Here is a 17,885-nt window from a genome sequence, read left to right on the forward strand (position 1 = left end):
TGAAAGTGATTTCTGCTTCCTCAGATTTCTCATAGGACTTTGCCTGCATGTCTCCTTTGTACTTTTTCACATTCTTCCTTGATACTTATCCTTCCAGGGCCCCCTGATTGTAAGATCCTGGAAAGCAAGTTTTGTAGTATATGTTTCTTAGTATTGTCTTGGGATTTATATGTGGGATGGTTATTTGATAATTCTTTTCCGTGAAAAAAAAAGGGGGGGGGAGGGAGGAAGAGATAGGAAATTGGGGAAACTGGTGGATTTTTCTCAATACCTGAAAGAATGGGAACCAATAATTCCTATTTAGATTGCCTTAGGCATTTATGCCCCACCCCCTATCTCACCAGTTCAGACTGAATTGGAAGTCCTTCCAAGCCGTCCTTTAAACTTATTGGACTAGGATTGCTGATTATGCTTTAGCATTGGAACCCCTTATTCTGTTGAATTGCCCTGGCAGATTCAGTTTTGGGGTCTATTTTTTAGGAATCTCCAAAATAGACATCTGTCTTGGGACTGGCAGTCTCTCTGATCTGTTTCTCCACTCCTGTAACCCCATTAATGAGTATTTCAGCATTCTCAAAGGACCTTGAAGTTTGGTATCAGGCCTTTAAAAGTTCTGAGTTTCCCTGCCTTGATGGTCTAACTGCATATTCTGATAACTCTGCTCAGAAATCTGGATCCTTTCTGTATTCTAGTAGCAGCTCTTGTTCTATTGATCCCAAGAGTGAATCAAAATTCCTATACATAACAGACTAGTACAGTAGGATACAGTTGAACCTTCTGTTCAATTTTCCTTTCTCTCTTGCAACATACTTTAAATCCCTCACACATAACAGCAATAGTTACACAATTTTAACAATTCCCATCCCAAATCTTAAACACACAGTAATAGATGACCCGATCAGGTTTTAACAGTCATTCATCAATCATTCCCAAATTCCCATATCAGTCCATCAGGTGTAGGGGAAGAAGCCTCATTCAAAACTACTTTGTGCTGATAAGGGGCAATGATCTCTATCCAAGCTTCTTCAGGATGAGAATAGGCAAAGAACTGGCTCTCAGTCCAAGCAGGGGGATGAGTGTGGTATGCTGAGAATGATCCCAGTAGCAGTTCAATATGGCTGTAATTTGACCAAAATCTAGAACAACAACAACAACAACAACAACAACAACAACAAACACTTGAATATCATAGACATAATATCCAGTAACAGATAGATGACCAGGCTAAATACTTATTTGCCCAAGTATATTACTTTCTATTGACCACTGGCTCTGATTAGTCACAGAAGGAAAAAAATGCAGGGATATGACTATAACAATATAATCAATCAAAACTGATCCCTAAGCTCATACAGGATAAAATAGCCTTAAGCCAGTTTTTCTCCAGATAATTGTCCCAATGGAGTTTAAAACTTCCAAATAATATTAACTATAAGCCCAAGAAATTTTACCTCCTATAACAAATCCCATTAATCAAAGTTTCAGATAAATCCTAAACAGGTACTTACCATGACCTTATATCGATAACAGTAAGAAATGTGTCCCAGTAAGTTCACATCTTTCATACCCAAATAGATATATAAGATGAACATCATACAAACAATTTTGCTTTAAAATACCCAATACATAGAAAAATTACAAATTGCATATTTTCCATAGCAGAAACATTTCCAAAAGGATGAAGAAAAAAAAAAACCATTAAATGACCTCTGAATGGCCCAATACAACCAATTAAAACTTATTCAGAATATCCTGTACAGAATATCCAAATACCATATAAAAGCATCTGAGAGGTTCTTAAAAGTATTAAACTTTTAGAAATAACCTTACCAAATTATAGATCACATTTATAACCATATTCCTTAACCAAGGAAACTATTATGTATCTAAAGAAACAAATATTCAATTAACTTAATTAAGAGTAGGCCTGTCCTTTGAAATCACAGTTTGCTCTTTTCAAGCAAGGGTCAAGAAACTGCAACTTGATAAAAAGTGGGGAAGGGGAATTAGGTAATACCTTGACAAGGCTGTTCCAAGGCTGCTCTTACATCCTTCTATATCAGTCTTAATTGAGGGAAGGGGATTTTAAGTGACTGCCCTTCCCCCACTCTATGTGTCATTTCTCCTAACTCCACCATGCTTCCCTACCTCTGTTCAACTTTCCTTTCCCTCTTGCAACACTCTTTAAACAAATCCTAACAACCTTTCTAACTAGACCCTCCATTGCTAAAGTAGCAGAAAGCAGTGGGGCTAGGGGTAGGTGAGTTTAATCTTCACCTTTGAAGACAAAAGATCCCATTTCTCCCTACCCCATCCAACTTCTTTTCCACATTAAAATTTTCCTTCTTGTCTCTCCCCTTCCCTCTTAATCACCTTCATTTTCCTTTCCTTCAGAACTTTTAAGATTCACAATATAGTAATTAGCCGAATGACTCCATAAAACCCACATGTCCAGCAGAGCTGGATTTAAAGCATAATTTATGTTAACAAATTTCTCAGTCTGTTTCAGCAGATAACATACTTTACCTAATTAGAGGTACGTGACTCCTTTCAGGCAAGTTAACAGAATTTTGCTTTAACAAGCCATTGTTTTTAAGATATCATACTCAAGATAACCAAACCTAGCCTGCATAGGCAACAGTAACATTATTTCCCATCATTTTAAAACTGCCCAAAAGAATACTTTGTTGTTGTTGTTGTTTTTCTTTTCTCCCTAAAGTTTAAACCAGCAATTAACTTAAACTCCTTTATCCTCCAGAGGCCTTATCTGCCCAGCCCAACCCGAGCCAAGCTTGAATTTTAAATTGCTTCAAGGAAAAACCCGTTTGCCAGTTTTAAAACAGCCAAGATTTTCTGTTCCTTTTACTTACAGATCAGTGCAACAGGTTACGAAGTTAGAAATCACAAGCAATTTTTATACTAAGCACAGTTGCAACATTGAAATAACCAATTCTTAATCACTGTTCTTAAAACTAGCACAGCTCTTTAACATAGAACACAGAACACATACAATCTGTACTGTTTCATACAGACATAGACTGCACAATTACGATATTAAAAAAAACATTTAACACCTATAACCAGATAGTGTCCTCTCCTCCCCTAAAATGACGCTCAGAATTAGATAAGGTCTTAGAAGAGTTTGGCAACAAATTGGATATGGGAAGTGAAAGAGAATAAGGAATTGAGCATAACACCTAGATTATAAAGCCTGTGTGTCTGAGAGCAGGAATGTTCTATTAGTGGGAATAGGAACATTATGAAGAGAGATCTTGAAGTGGAAGATAGTGAGTTGCTTTAGACAGTTCAAGATGTTTTTAATAGGCAGTTATAGTTGTGAGACTAGGGACCAGAAGAAAAGTTAGGGATAGAATAATACACCTGAGGCTTATGTACATAGAGATATTTATGTACATGTCTTCTTTATGTCTTCTTATGTCTTTATGTACAATGTCTTATTTTATTTATGTACATAGAGATATTTAAATCCATAGGAGTGGATGAGATTATCATAGTATAGAATGAGAAGAGAAGAGGGCTCAACATAAAGTCTTGAGGAACACCTGTTATTAATAAGCATGGCACAACTAAAAGTCTATTAAAGGCGTTTGAGAAACAGTGGTTAGAAAAGAAGAGAACCAGGAGAGAATAGCTGCAAAAATCTAAAGACATTGCCATGGTGAAAAGTTTGATTAATTTTATCTATGGTCAAAAGCTACAGAAAGTTTAAGAAGCATGGGGATTAAGAAAAAAGCATTTACATTTGTTCATTATGAGAACAGTGGCAACTTTGGAGAGAGCAGTTTTAATTGAATGAAGAGGTTGGAAGCCAGAATGTAGAATTAAGAAGGGAATGAAAAAAAAAAGAAAATTGAGGCACTGATGATAGATGGTCTTCTCAAAGAAATTATCCGTTAAAAAGGAGGAAAAATATAGTTAGCAGAAATAGATGGCTCAACTGAGGATTTCTTAAGGATGGGGGAGATATGAGTACGTTTGTAAACTATAAGAAGGCATTCAGTAGTTAGAGATTGAAGATTGAAAGAGAGTTGGGAATAATAGAAAGGACATTCTGCTGGAGAAGATGGGATGGATTGGGATCACTTATGTGTGTAGAAGAGTTTATTTTGTCAAGGTGATAGATAATGTCTTCACATGAGGCATGAATGAAATAGGGGATGATGGTAAATGAATCTGAGTGATATGAAATGAGGAGGAAGAGATAAGAAGGATTTCTCGATGAATGCCCTCAATTATTTTAGTAAAATATGAGATAAAGTTTTTAGATGAGAGGTGAATAGTAGAGTAGAAGCTACGGGAAGTTTGAGGAGGGATGAAATGATTTGGAAAAGCTGCTGTACCAAGCGATGCAGTAAATATATTGGAAAAGTTTAAAAGAATTACCTCGTGGCAGCGAGAACTCAGCTGACATTATGTAGAACAAATTTTCAGTGGACATAGTCAGTACAGCTTCATGATTTTCTATAGTTTGATTTGTCAGTAAATGAGCAGGGATGAAGGCATGGGATGATAGGAATAATTCAAGGCAGAAACTTGTCAGGATAAAATTAGCAATAGGATAGAATAATTCTTTAGGCAAAGAACTCAAGAGGGCAATGTAGAATGTAACCAATTCCTTAACAGGTCAACATGAGAGAGGAAGGAGAATGTAGACAGTGTGTGGTTAATGTTCTAAGAAAGAATTGAGGCAAAAGAGATTTGAAGTCATAAGGATAATGAAGAACAGGGTTATGAGTTACAAGGAAGAGAGAAGGCTATGATAGGTTATGATTAAAAAAAGAAAAGTTCAGAGTTCATGAACATGGAAATGAAATACATATGAGTGATGGGAAGTTCAAGGATCTGGCTATTTCTCTGTATGGCTGAAGTGGAGTGGAGGAAGAAGATATAGGAAATAAATTGAAGGACTGGAAGGTTATTTTGCTTGAGGGACTATCAATGTGTACATTGAAATTTCCTAGTATGAAACTGGGGAGAAGAGAAAGAAAGACTGTGAGCTAGGACTGAACATGTTCAGGAAAGGAATGAGTTTGATATATATGAGCTACCAGAATCTTGATTGGTTGATAAATATGAATTGAGTGAACTTTAAAGGGGAGAGATTGAATGATGGTGGCAAGAGAAAAACCCGAAAGGGACAAGGAATATATTTTCTCCCTATCTTAACCAGTGAGTAAAGAGGGAAGACAAGTGGAAATGCACCCAGTGTAAGTATAATTTAAGTTTTAAAGCCCACTGATATGGAACTCTCTCTATTAATGGAGATCCATGGCCTGTTTCTGCATGAGGGAGATGATAGGATGGGAGAACAGGAAAGGGGAGACTCTGCACTCTTTGAACTTCTTGTCTCTTCAGTTTTTTGGGGATCTGTAATCACTTTGGGCATGTCTGGCTTTTAGCTTCAAGAGAGAAGATTGATGATGGCAATACTTCTTCAACTTGCTGAAAGGAGAATTAAAATGACATTAGAGGAGTTAGTAGTATCCTTCATGTCTCTGTTTTCAATTTGCTATACCAAGACTTCAGGAAATTTCTCCCTGAGTGAGATCTAGGCTTTTCTCTCTTGGTTAAGATAAGTTATCTCATTCCCAATGGGAGAACTAGTATTAGTTAGAATTGTATTAGTATTAGAATTGTATTAGAATGTATTGTCTGATACATGTTCTTGTGTTTGTGTGTATCTATGTACATATACAACACACATATGCACATACATACATATATTATATATATATATATTATATACATATATACATATACTTCTCTCTTGGTTAAGATAAGTTATCTTATTCCCAATGGGAGAACTAGTATTAGTTAGAATTGTATTAGTATTAGAATTGTATTAGAATGTATTGTCTGATACATATTCTTATGTTTGTGTGTATCTATGTACATACACAACATACATATGTATATACATACATATATTATATATAAATTATATACAAAAATTCTCTAATTTCTGCTTTGCTATTAACTTAATTAAATGGGTTTCTTTGCTACTTGTTATGTATATTCAATGTGCAACTCGGATTTAGTGGGAAGGGTGTCAAGCCTTGGTTATAAAGTTGGGTTGTCTTTTTCCCATTAAGGAATAGCAATCAGAAATTTAGCTTGAATCTGAAAACCATATTCTCTAGACTAACAATGTTTAAAGTAACAAATACATATAATTCTAACTCGATATCTCCTTTTTGTGAGAAGAGTAGTGAGATCAAGCTTCCAGCATCAAACTCTTGTTTCCCCTCCTGGTAGATATTAGAGTGTTCCCAGGATAAGAGTGAAGGGACAAGAGACTAGAAAACTTCTATTCTGCCCCCCTTTGAACCACATAAAAACACCCTCATGCTACATATAGGAGAGTATAACAGTCAGGGTAGCCAAAGGAATGTGCATCATCAGAAGGGAGACAAGTAATAGCAAAAGTCAGAAGACTGAAAGAAGAGGAAAGGAAAAGATTTTAGATGAAAACAAATTTGTTACCTATGGAGCAGGGCATTTTTGAGAGCATAGTGGAAGGGTGGATAGCTATAGACTGAGCTGTTGGAAGGATTGGACTGAAGCAACATGAATATAAGAATTATAACAAGGCTACAGTGACAAAAGGTATATATTTTTTTTTCATAGAGGATTAATATCTGGGACATTCCCCCATAGTGGTCTTTTGGACTACTACCTTGATTTCTCTATGTTCTCATTTCTCTCCCCAAAGAATTTCATAGTAACAACTCTTCTGTATAGTGCCCTAGTCTCTCTCCTATACTGATAGGGAAATATATATATATATATATATATATATATATATATATATATATATATATACACACACACACACACACACACACACACACATATACACACACACACACACACATACACACACATATAAATGATTATAACACAGGTAGTAAATGAAGGTTTAATGCAGACTACAGCAAAAATATTTTGTAGTGTGCAGATTTTGGCCTCTGTGCTATAATAAAGTTTCCATGAGTCTTTTCTTAGATTAGTATCTTTGTTCAAGTTACCTCCCTGATCTAAAGCAGGTCTGCTCCTCATCTTTTCTTCCTAGGTTTAGGAAATTCTACTTCCTCCATAAAACTTTTGGGACTAGAGTCAGGAAGACTCATCTTCCTGAGTTCAAATCTGGCCTTAGACTACTACCTAGACACTGGGCAAATCATTTAACCCTATTTACCTCAGTTTCGTTACCTGCAAAATAATCTGGGAAAGGAAATGGCAAAGCACTCCTGTATTTTTGCCAAGAAAATCCCAAATGGGGCCATGAAAAATAGGACATGATTGAAACTACTGAACAACAATAACAAAAAATAGCAAAATAGATTATGCTTTATTACTCCCCACTTCATTTTGCCAAAAGGTGCATTTCCAACAACTTCATCTTCATTTGTCCTCTCATTCTAAACAATACTTAACCTTCCTTATATGTAATTAATTGGTCAGGATCAACCATGAAGCAAACTATGGTGAATCTTAAAACAAATAGAATGAATAATAAACCATTTTGTGGTCAATTTATTTGTTATATCTAAAAATGATCTGAAGGCAAGAGTAATAATGTTTCTTTGATCTTTTATTTAAGGGAAATTGTAGAAGTTCATTTAGTCAGTATTGTGAATAATTCTACCGTTCATCCACTCCCTCATTCATTCATAAATAGCCTGGTTTAGTTGAAAGAGCACTGGCTCTGGAGATAGAGATCTTAGTTTCAAATCTTATTTTTGATATTATCTATATGAATTTGGGTGGATCATTTAGCTTTTCTAGGCCTCAGTTTCCTGATTTGCAAAATGAGGGAGTTGGCCTAAAGATCCTTTCTAGCTGAAAACCTGTGAACCTTTAACAGTTTTTGAGTCCTTACTGTATCCAGAGTCCTGTGTCACTCTAGCAATACAGTTTAATCAATGAATGCTGTAAAAAGAGGATACAAGAATTCACGTGTTGAGCAAGGAATGATGTTCAGGAAAATATTAAATTTCCCTTCTAAATCTGCACTCACTGTGTGACCCTGGGCAAATCACTTAACCCTAATTGCCTCAGGGAAAAAAATCTGCAGTCAGTTGAATTTAATCACTTTTAATATTAATGAAATATATTTAATTGTAAATCTGGTGCTTAAAGACTTTAAAAATTTTATTTTTATTTTTTATTAAATTTATTATTTTTATTTTATTTATTATTTATTTATTGTAAATACAAATTTATTTACAAAACATGTATGGGCAATTTTTCAACATTGACCCTTGCAAAGCCTTCGATTCCAAATCCCCTCCTTTTCCCCACCCTCTCCCCTAGATGACAGGTAGTCAAATACATGTTAAATATGTTAAAATATATGTTAAATCCAATATATGTATACATATTTATACAATTATCTTGCTGCACAAGAAAAATCAGATCAAGAAGGAAACAAAAAACACTGGGAAAGAAAACAAAATGCAAGCAAATAACAACAGAGAGAGTGAGAATGTTCTGTTCAGTTTCCACAGTTCTCTCTCTGGGTATACATGGCTCTCTTCATTACTGAACAATTAGAATTGGTTTGAATCATTTCATTGTTGAAAAGAGCCACAACGATCTCGTATAATCTTGTTGTTGCAGTATACAATAATCTCCTGGTTCTGCTCATTTCACTTAGCATCAGTTCATGTAAGCCTTTCCAAGTCTCTCTGAAATCATCCTGCTGATCATTTCTTACATTATTCTTATTATTGTTCAATAATATTCCATAGCATTCATATACTAAAACTTATTCAGTCATTCTCAGTTTCCCCTCAGCATCAGTTTCCAATTTCTAGTCACTAGAAAAGGGCTGCCACAAACATTTTTGCACATACAGGTATCTTTCCCTTCTTTAATATCTCTTTGGGATATAAGCCCAGTAGTAACACTTCTGGATTTAAGGGTATGCACAGTTTGATAACTTTTTGGACATAGTTCCAAACTACTCTCCAGAATGGTTGATCCGTTCACAGTTCTATCAACTATCTATCAGTGTCCTAGTTTTCCCACATCCCCTCAATATTCGTCATTATCTTTTCCTGCCATTTTAGTCAATCTGAGATGTGTGTAACGGTATCTCAGAGTTGTTTTAATTTGTATTTCTCTGATCAATAGTGATCTGGAACACCTTTTCATATGACTATAAATAGTTTCATTTTTTTTTATCTGAAAATTATCTGTTCATATCCTTTAACCATTTATCAATTGGGGAATGGTTTGAATTCTTTTAAATTTAAGTCAGTTTCCATTTAGCAATCACAAAAGATGTATCATGAGTGATTTTCCTAAATTACTTTTTATATTTTTAATTTTTTTTTGTTTAGATTTGTTTATATCTGAAAAGGGTACATTAATTTCCCAACAAGTTTTGCTATTTTTCCTGTAATTAAATTAAATCTTCCTAATGCACTTAGATAATATATTACTCTGTGGATATATATTAAATATCTATATTATTTTATTGTCTATGATCCTTTTAAGTATAATGTACTTATCCTTTTTATTTTCTTTAATGATACCTACTTTTATTATTGTGATATCTGAGATTTGGATTATTACCCTCTCCTTCTTTGATTTCAACTGAACCACAATAAAATTTCTGCTCTATCTCCTCATTTTAACTTTTTATGAATCTTTGTGTTTCAAGTATTTTTCATAAACAAATATTTTAGGATTCTGCTTTCTAATCCATTTTACTTCCCTTCTCTATTTTATCAATGAGTTCATTTCACTCATGCATGCCTGCTATGGTTGTTAATTGTGTATTTTTCACCATTATGCCCATTCAAACTTTTTCTTTTCTTTGTCTCTTCTTCCATCACACCTCTTACAAAAAAGAATGTGGTAAAAAGAAGATTGTAATTAATACTAGTGCTCTCTAATTAATCTAATTTCACTCTATTTTCTCTCATTTCTTACCTTCATTTAGAGATCAAATACTGATTCTTATACTTTGTTACTTTCTTCTAAATCTGTCTCTTATAATTCACTCTCTGAAACTGACATTTGTTTTGCTTGTGATGTCTCTTTCTCTTAAATCCCTTTATTCCCTCCTTGTTCTTGCCTATTTCCTTGTTGAATTTAATATATTTCTACACTGTGGGTCTGTAAGTGTTCCTATGTGTGTTCAGCTCTCATTTGTCCAGGTCATATAAAAGTGTGGTTTATATGATGTACATTTTTCCCTCTTTGGTGTACAACATCACCCCTGAAGCCTTTTGTTTTATTTTATATATATATATAGCTTCTTATAAGATCCTTAAAGATATAAAATGAGAAGAAATGCTTTTTCTTTCTTTCTCATTATGCAATTTGGCATACTCAAACCCTATCCAAATGATCAAATGAACTTACCTTTATGGACATCTCTTGATTCCTCTCCTTGTTTTTCTGTTATATTATTCAGCTCTGATATTGTCATTAGGACTGCTCAAAAGTCTTTGATTCCATTACAAATCCATCTTGTCATGTAGAATTATATTTATTTTTATAGGATAAATTATTATTGGTAATTGTTATTGACTACAGGTCTTTATCTTTTGTGTTTTGCAATTTTATAAAATTTCTTCTCCTTTGTAGTAATACTTGCCACATCTTATGTTATCCTAACTGAATCCTTGTATTTGATTTCTTTATCTTTTTCTTTCTATCTGCTTGCTATGAAATTCTTTATTTGGACCATTATATTTCTGAGTGTTTTTATTTTAAAGTTTCCTCTAGGAAGTGGCCTTTACTTTTTACTTTTAGTATCTTATTTCCTCCCAAAAGAAAAAAATTCTAACATTTGTTTTTAAAATTCTGATTTTCAAATTCTCTTCATCCCTCTTCACTCCTCTAAATGATAAGGCACGCAATTTAACATATGTTATATATGTGTGGGTATTCAAAACATTTCTATTGTAGCTATGTTGCAAAAGAAAATATAGAACAACCCTTCTCCTCCAAATTAAAAATTATCATGCTTTGATCTATACTCAGACTCCATCAGTTCCTTTTCTGGGGATGTATAGCATTTTTAAAATCATAAGTCTTTTAGAGTTGTCTTGGATCATTGTGTTGCTGAAAAGAGCTGTCATTCAGATTTGAACATCTTAGAATATTGCTGTTACTGTGTACAATGTTCTGCTGGTTCTACTCTTTTTTATTTTTTATTAAAACTTTTTTTTATTTTCAAAGCATGTGCATAGATAATTTTCCAACATTCAGCCTTGCAAAACCTTGAGTTCCCAAAATTTTTCCCTCCTCCCCCCCCTCTCCCTTAGATGGCGAGTGATCTAATATATGTTAAACATGTGCAATTCTGCTATACATATTTCCACAAATTATCTTGCTGTACAAGAAAAATCAGAACAAAAAGGAAAAAAATGAAAGAAAACACAATGCAAGCAAACAACAACAAAAAAGTGAAAATAGTATGTTGTTATCCATACTTAGTTCCCACAATCCTCCCTCAGGGATCTCTTCATCATGAGACTATATACCAAACAGTGGTATTGCTGGATCAAAAGGTATGCATAGTTGTATAGGACTTTGGGCATAGTTCCAATTTGCTCTTCATAATGGTTGAATCAATTCACAACTCCACTAACAGTGAATTAACATCTCATTTCCCCACATCTCGAATACCATTTATTATTTCCCTTTGCTGTTCTCCTGGAGTTGAAGTAGTACCACAGTATCTAATCTAATATATGTGAGGAGTATCTCAGAATTTTTATTTGCATTTCTCCAATCAATAGTGATTTAGAGTATTTTTCATATGGCTGTAGATAACTTTGTTTTCATATGAAAACTGTTCATATTTTTTGATTATCTATCAGTGGGGACATGACTCTAAAAAAAAATCAGTTCTCTATATGTTTGAGAAATGAGACCTTAATCAGAGAAACTTGCTTCAATTTTTTCTCCTATTACTATTGCTAACTGTATTCCCCACTCCCCTATTTATCTATTCTCTTTCTTCTGTCACTCTGTGCCTTATCAAAAGTATTTTGCTTCATATTACCCCTCTTCCAGTATGCCTTCCCTTTTATCAGCACTTTACTCACCTTCTCTTAACCCCCTTTTCTTCTACTTTCCTATAGCCAACTTGAGTGAGTTTGTTCTTCCCTCTTTAAGCCACTTTTGATGAGAGTAAGATCTCTTTCTCTTTTTCATAATACATTCCTCTCACCCCTTAATTTGATTTTTTGAGTCTTGTATTTGAAAGTCAAATTTTGTATTCAGTTCTGGTCTTTTCACCAGGAATGATTGAAAGTCCTCTATTTCATTCAATGTATTGAATATACATTTTTCCCTGAAGGATTTTACCAAGTTTTGCTGGGTAACTGATTCTTGGTTGTAATTCTAACTCCCTTCCTCTCTGGAATATCATATTCCAAGCCCTCTGATCCTTTAATGTTGAAGCTGCTAAATTTTGTGTTATCCTGACTAAGGTTCCCCATACTTGAATTGCTTCTTTCTGGCTTTTTGAAATATGCTCTCCTAGACCTGGAAGTTCTGGAATTTGACTATAATAGTCCTGGGGAATTTTCATTTTGGGATCTCCTTCAGGAGGTGATTGGTGGATTCTTTCAATTTTAATTTGACCTTCTGGTATTAGAATATCAATGTTTTGATGTTTGATGTCAAGTAATTTTCCATGATATTTACTTGAAAGATATCTAGTTAGGCTTATTTTATTTTGGATCATGTTTTCAGGAAATTCAGTGTTTTTTAAATAATTTCTTCTGGATCTATTTTCCAGGTCAATTGCATTTACATTATCTTCTATTTTTTCATTCTTTTAGTTTAGGTTTTTTTTTTTTTTTATTTCTCACAGAATCATTAGCTTCAATTTGCTCAGTTCTAAATTTTTAGGGAATTGTTTTCTTCAGTGAGTTTTTACACCTCTTTTTCCCATTTGATCAATTCTAACTTTAAGGAGTTTTTTGACCAGCGAATTTTTGTGCCTCTCTTTTTATTTGCCCAATTCTGCTTTTTAAGACATTCTTTTCCTCATTGACTTTTTTTTTTGTTTCTCCTTTATCATTTGGCCCAGTCCATTCAGCTATGGTTTTTTCATCATGAATGGTTGAAAATCCTCTGTTTTATTGAATGACCACCTTTTCCTTTGAAGGATTATATTCAGTCTTGCTGGGTAGGTGATTCTTGGTTGCAATCTTAGCTCCATTGCTTTCTAGAATATCATATTCCAATCCCTCTGGTCCTTTAATGTAGAAGCTGTCAAATTTTGTGTTATCCTGACTGAGGCTCCATCTACTTGAATTGTTTCTTTCTGGATGCTCATATTTTCTCCTTGATTTGAGAGTTCTAGAATTTGGTTATAATATTACTGGGGATTTTTATTTTAGGATCTCTTTCAGGAGGTGATGGGTGGATTCTTTATAATTTCTATTTTACCCTCTGGCTCTAGAATATTAGGATAATTTTCCTTGATAATTTCTTGAAAGATGATGTCTAGGCTCTTTTTTTGATTGTGACTTTCAGGTAGACCAATAATTTTAAAATTATCTCTCCTGGATATATTTTCCAGGTTAGTTGTTTTTCCCATGAGATGTTTCACTTTTTTATCTATTTTTTCATTTTTTAAAATTTTGTTTTGTTGTGTCTTGATTTCTTATAAAGTCATTATTTTCCATTTGCTCAATTCTATTTTTAAAGGATTATTTTTCTCAGTGAGCTTTTGTACCTTCTTTCCTAACTGGCCAATTTTCCTTTTTAAGGCATTCTTCTCTTCATTAACTTTTTGTATTTCCTTTTGCACTTCTCTTAATTATTTTTCTAATTTTTCCTCTGTCTCTTTTATTTGATTTTCAGAGTCCCTTTTGAGCTCTTCCATCACAGGAGTCCCAATTTTTTTTTCTTGGAGGCCTTGGATGTAGGAATTTTGACTTTATTATCATCTTATGTGTGTTTTGATCTTCCTTGTCAGCATAATAACTTTCAATGGTCAGAAACATTTGTTTTCTGCTCATTTCCCTAGCTTATTACTCAATGTTTAACTCTTTATTAAAGTAGGGCTCTGTTTCCAGGATGAAGGGTACACTAGCCCAAGCTTCAAGGGTTTTGTGCCAGTTTTCAAAGATCCTCTGATCACAAGCACTCTTTTCTGCCCTAGAACTGTTGTTAGATGTGTCTATACCCTACTGTAGCTGTAAGGTGTAGTTTGCTGATTGGGCCTTCACTGACCAAGGTTGCACTGGGATTGCACATTAGACTCCCACCCTGTTGCCACAGACTTTCTCCACTGACCTTCTGAGTACTTTCTTGTATACCGGGGCTGAGAGGTCTAGAAGTCTGGGATTGTGTGCTGGGGTCCCATTCTGGTTTCACACACCTTTCCTATTGACCTTTCAGGTCCTCTTTGGTGTCTCTGGGCTGAGAAATCTGGAATCCAAGAGTACTGCCACTGATTCAGAGGTTGGGCCTAGGCTGGACTAGGTTTGGATTTGGGGCTGAGCCTGCCCCAGGACTCCCACCCTGGTATCATATACCTTTTTTTGCTGAGCTCCTAAGTTGCCTTCAGCTGGAAAATGCCCTACTCCATCTTTTTGAATATTCTGATGCTCTAAAATCTGTTTAGAATCATTATTTAAAGGAAAAGGAATTTGGAGCAGTTTGGGGGAGAGATTGAACAAGTTCCTCCCTTTACACTGTCATCTTGGCTCTTCATTGGAGTTATTATTTAAAGATATTTGGAGAGATTTTGGGGAGAATTCAGGTGAATCCCTGCCTTTATTCTGTCATTTTGTCTCTGCCTCTCATACTTGATTTTTAAAATCTCTTTTGAGCTCTTCCATGGCCTTAGACCAATTCATGTTTTTTTTCTTGGATTTTGTTATTTTCTTCTGAATATGTATTTTGATCTGCCTTTTCACCATAGTAATTCTCTATAATCAGAATTTTTCTGTTATTGGCTCATTTTCCCAGCTTATTAATAGATTTTTAACTCTTTGTAAAAATAGGTTCCTGTATGGAAGGTGCTTCATTCTGGAATATAATATTTGAAGCTTTCTATTTCCTTATAAAAAGTCTAGGTTTTTGATACTTGAATTCTTTCTTTCAGGCTGTTTTTAGTGTTGTTTCTGTCTTATTTTCCTATCATGTACTTGGGAGTTTTTGTTTTAGGATTTCTTTCTGGTGATGATCAATGGATTCTCTATATACTCACTTTCCTTTTTAGATCTAAGAGATCTGCACAGTTTTTATGTTTAACATTTTGCAAAAAATAATGTTTAAGCTCCTTTTTTAGGCCATGGCTTTTAGCTGATCCAGTGATCCTTAAATGATTCCTTTTTTCCTTGATATTTTGCTGTGTCTTTTTTATTTTTTCAGTTTTGATTTTGTTTTTAATATTTCTTATCTCATAAAGTCATTGACATCTTTTTGGCCCATTTTAATTTTCAATAATTTGTTGGTTGGATAAGGTTTTGTACATCTCCTACCAAGTTGTTAATTTCTTTCTATTTTTAATTCCATTTCTCTCATTTCATTTCCATTTTCCTCTAAAGTTCTTTTATTTCATTCATAAAAATATTTACAATTCTTCTCTAAACTCTTGCTTTATGTCTTACAGACATATTCTTTATTCTTTATGCTCGAAATTCTCTATATTCATTTTTCTCTATATTCATTATTTTTTTTCTGAATTCTCTATATTCATCATTTTTCATAGTATTATAATGTTTTATTGCATTCTTGTGCTATAGTTTGTTGGACAACCACTTTGTTTTTTAGTATTTTGCTACCACAAAACATACTGCTATGAATATTATAAAGCCTTTCTTTCAATATTTTCATTCCTTGGGATATATGACTAGCAGTAGAATCTGTGACTTAAAGAGTTGCACAGGGAAAAGTATTTATTTTATTTAGAAGCATAATTTCACATTATTTCTCAGAATAGTTCAATATACAATTTTACCAAGAGTGCATGTCTTTTTGTAGTACTTCCACCACAATTTCCATCTTTTATTTTCTTTGCCAGCTTACTATCCTTGAATCTTAAACTAGAAATCAACACATTTGCTTTCATATTTTTCCTTTGTTATATCTCAAGCAAATTAATTAATCTGAAATTTCCTTAGTTTTATCATTGAGTGTATTCATTTATTAGGGGATATTGGTAGGAAATGTTATTATATGAATATATTGTCTGAGCCTAGATTCATACCAAGAATTGAAAATTGGATATAATTCAAATATGGTCAATATGTCAAGGATCTGTGTTTTTGGACATAAGGACTCCCTTCTTTTCTAGCCTTCCAAAACTTAGAGGCTTTAGAATGTTTTCTGAGACTCAAAAGTGATTCACAGCTAGTGAAGGGTAGGATATGAACCTCCATCTTTCTGGCTTTTCATCCAGTACTTTATTTGTTCATAGTTACTTTGCAAATTAAACATATTTGCATAAATTCAAACACTGTTTACCTTAGGTTCTGACAATGTAAAGGTTAAAAAACCCCAATTATTTTTAATACTTAGAGATTTTGATAAAAGACATAACTGTGTTCAGGGTTCTTATCTGCTTTAGATATGGGACTTCATTATTTTTTCAGCGATTTCTACATTACATCTATCAAAGTCCATATACATACATACATTATCTATATCTTCATACTTCTATTTTAGAGAGAGGCATGAGAAGAAAATAAGGCTTGACTCATATCATATTTTGCTCTGTTGGAGAATGTGGAAGGTTAAATTTAGATGGTGCATTAAATTTCACTCACAAATCAGCCACAGTGCACATGTGCACATGCGTGCACACACACACACAAACATACACACACACATCTATATCCATATTTATTGAAATACTGACAGTATTTAAACATAGGCCCAGACAAACATGAAATTTTAGATGGTAAGTTTAGGTGACTCTGGATTGATAATAAGTACATGAAATTTCCTTTTTAATAAGACTATCCCTTTTTAAGAGGCTATGTGAACTGTCATAGAGTATTCGAAGAACCACTACCTGGAGTATAAACTAGATTTTTTTGTTTGACTCCAGAGGTAGAAATAGGAGTGAAAAATGAAAGTCACAAACTTAGGCTTGATTTAAGGAGAATTGTAGATATCTAAAGCTAGAATCAGTTGCTTTAGAGTATATTGCATATCTCCTCTTTATTGATTTTCAATGAAAATCTGGATAGCCATTTATTGGTTTGGTGTATAGTGAATCCTTTTTTAATGTATTGTTTGTGGCAGTTGCTGTTGAAGTTACTTTTAACTATGAATCTGTAATTTCTAAGAGAAAAGTTCAATCATGAATGAATTAAAATGATTCATTATTTACTTATTATGTGCCAGACACTGGCATAACTTGCAAAGATTTATTGAACAACTATTATCTACCTAGACTATGGAAGTAAATGTGACCCTTATAAGCTATTCAACAGTTAATAAAAGAACATATACTTAGCCACAGCCTAGACAGGATTTTCATCAAGCATACAGAATCCAACTTTGGCAAATGCATCCTCCATCCTTGTATCCATACACATGCAATATCTCCTCCTATGGTACCTCCATAGGAGGCAGCTTATTATAATAATCCCTAAAAATTCTGTGGGTAACCTTTAACATTATTCTCATTTCTTATTTTGTTGCACATGTGTCCCTACCAGTGAGTTTTCTGCTGATTATCAACATGACCTAAAAAGCTCTTGGAAACAGTATTTACTAAGAGGGCATAGCAAGGACAATTATAGAAATAAGTACTCTAAATAGGATCATAAATTCCTCTTCCATATATAAGTTCCCTTACTATGGTACACTCCAATTTATGATAAATTGCCAAAGCCCATGCAGAGAATACATATTACAAAAAAGAA

This window comes from Sarcophilus harrisii, chromosome 2 (genome assembly GCF_902635505.1).
Source record: "Sarcophilus harrisii chromosome 2, mSarHar1.11, whole genome shotgun sequence".
In the NCBI taxonomy this organism is placed as follows: Eukaryota; Metazoa; Chordata; class Mammalia; order Dasyuromorphia; family Dasyuridae; genus Sarcophilus; species Sarcophilus harrisii.